Source organism: Geospiza fortis, unplaced genomic scaffold (assembly GCF_000277835.1).
Source record: "Geospiza fortis unplaced genomic scaffold, GeoFor_1.0 scaffold32, whole genome shotgun sequence".
NCBI lineage: Eukaryota > Metazoa > Chordata > Aves > Passeriformes > Thraupidae > Geospiza > Geospiza fortis.
The window spans coordinates 36,023-38,268 of NW_005054428.1; the positions used below are offsets into that span (position 1 = coordinate 36,023).

Genomic DNA, 2,246 nt, shown 5'->3' on the forward strand with positions numbered 1-2,246 from the left:
GGGGGGGGGGAGCAGCGCCCCCATTCGACTGGAAGTGGGAGACCTCTTAAAGGGCAAGGCGGCCTCGCTGAGGTTCTAAGCAAAAAATGGCAAATTCGGGGCCCGGCTGCGGGCTCAGCCCAACCTCATCCTGTCGCGCGCGACATTTTAGCTCCCCCCATCCCCAGTCCAGCACTCCAGGTGCAGAGAACCCAGGGAACATCGCAGTCCCATGGGACCCCCACCCAGGTCAAGGGGGCTACCTGGGTGCTGGGTAGGTGTACAGCAATCAGGGAGTGCAGAGTCACCCCACTTTCTGGCCAAAAGACACAAACAGCTCCAGCAGGGACCTGACAGGATCTGCTGTATGCCTAGACTGGGGAAGGGGGTCCCCAAAAGGTCCCCATTCCCCTTCAATCATGGACCTGAGGAAGCCAGAGGAGAATGGAGGGAAGCTGGCTGGATGTGGAAGGAGATGGATCCCTGATCCAAAACCACAGAATCCCAGACTGGTTCGAGCTGGAAGAGGCCTGAAAGCTCATCTTATTCTACTCCCTGCCGTGGGCAGGGACACCTTCCACTGTCTCAGGCTGCTCCAAGCCCCATCCAACCTGGCTTTGGACACTGCCGGGGCCCCAGGGGCAGCTACAGCTTCTCTGGGCACCCTGTGCCAGAGCCTCCCCACCCTCACAGGGAAGAATTCTTTCCCATAACTCCATCTAACTCTGCCCTCTGGCAGCGGGAAGCCATTCCTCTTTGTCCTGTCCCTCCAGGCCCTTTGTCAAAGTTCCCCTCCAGCCCTCTTGGAGCCCCTTTAGGCACTGGAAGGGGCTCCGTCTCCCCAGAACCTTCTCTTCTCCAGGCTGAGCATGGGATCTGGCTCCCACAGCTGTTCCCACCTCCACTCCAAGCCAGGAAGCACTTCCCAGAGGCCAATGTCAGAGCAGCAGCGACCACTCCTCAAAAATGGAGGTTCAAGAATCCCTGCCCATCCCCTGCTCTCCCCAAGGCGGTGGAGGCACTGCCTTTCACCTCTCCAATGAAAAAATCCATTGGAGCTTAACTCCGTTTTTCCTTTTAATACAAAAAAATAGCCAGACACATCTTCTTGCCCTTCCTCCACCCTCCCCAGGTGTGTTTCCTTTGCTTAGTATTTCCAGCCAAGCAGCTCCCACCCTCCCAGCCTCCCAAATCTCCGCACCTCTGAAGCCACCCGTTGCTTTCCCCCTCCATTTTCCCAGTGTGGCAAAGCCCAAATGGATCTCCAGCCACCGGAAAAAAAAAGAGGGAAAGTGGGAAAACAGAGGGGTCCACCGTATTTCAGCAATGTGCCAGTTCTAACCCTGCCAAGAGATTACAGGAAGAAAGAAGAAAAAGTAATACAAAAATAAAACCACCAAACAAGAAGCGACAAGCACGGAGCAGCCTCAGCACACAGTGTAAACAGAAGCTGTCCTGATCCAAAATCTGTCTCTCCCAGAAAGCAACAGCACAACATGCTTTGTACACCCTGAAAGGTCCCTGGGGTGCTGAGCGCCAAGGGGGAGGACTGGGTTTGAGCTTGAGTTGATATTTTTTGCCTTATACAAAAGGCTGAAGTGATTTCGGAGTCTTCAAGTGGCATTTGCAGCACCGAGCCTTGCCAGGCAGGGAAAGGGATGGGGGAAAAGTGCCATGGGAAGAAGAGGGATTGGGATACAGGGACCCTAAGAGAAGGTCCCAGGGCTTTGCAGCTGGGAAATCTGGACAAGGGAAGGGAGAGAGCAAACAAATACAAAAAAATAGAGATATAAAAACAATTTGTGTGGAGGAGGAGAACATGGACAGTAAATTCATTGTACTGTCGGCCTCCTCAAAGCAAGAAAAATAATAAAAATCCCATTTGAGGTGACAGTGAAGGGTCTGATGGAATTCCCTTTCCCTGGGGAAAATAAAAATACAAATGAGGTACCTGTTCCACCCCAAATCCGTCACCCCTTCTCACAGCCACATCCACACTCAAGTGTTATTGTCTCTCAAATAAAGTCTCTGGGCCAGGGCAGCCCTGGAGCAGAAGCACCGAGGCATGGCTAGTTCCTCCTGGTTGGGCTGTCCAGCAGAGATTCAGTCTCTCCTTGATCCTGCCATGGGTGGTATTGTTCAGTGCTGCACTGAGACAGAGCCTTATCCATGTCTCATGTGTTTCTCCAGCTTTGTTTAAAAAAAAAAAACCAAACTTTTTACATATACATATATATATATATATATATATATATATATATATACAC

The 2,246-nt window shown here is 51.9% G+C and overlaps 1 protein-coding gene across 2 annotated transcripts in view; it reads right to left on the reverse strand.

Moving 5' to 3' along the window:
• YTHDF2 (YTH N6-methyladenosine RNA binding protein 2) overlaps window positions 1–2,150 on the reverse strand; it is a 24,102-nt gene extending 21,952 nt beyond the window's left edge. The window contains exon 1 of one of the 2 annotated variants that reach the window (XM_031061848.1): window positions 1,931–2,150. The gene's annotated coding sequence lies outside the window, so the exon portion shown is untranslated. The remainder of the gene's footprint in view (window positions 1–1,930) is intronic. The other variant, XM_031061847.1, reaches the window with a different exon arrangement.
• Between the last annotated feature and the right edge of the window lie 96 nt (window positions 2,151–2,246).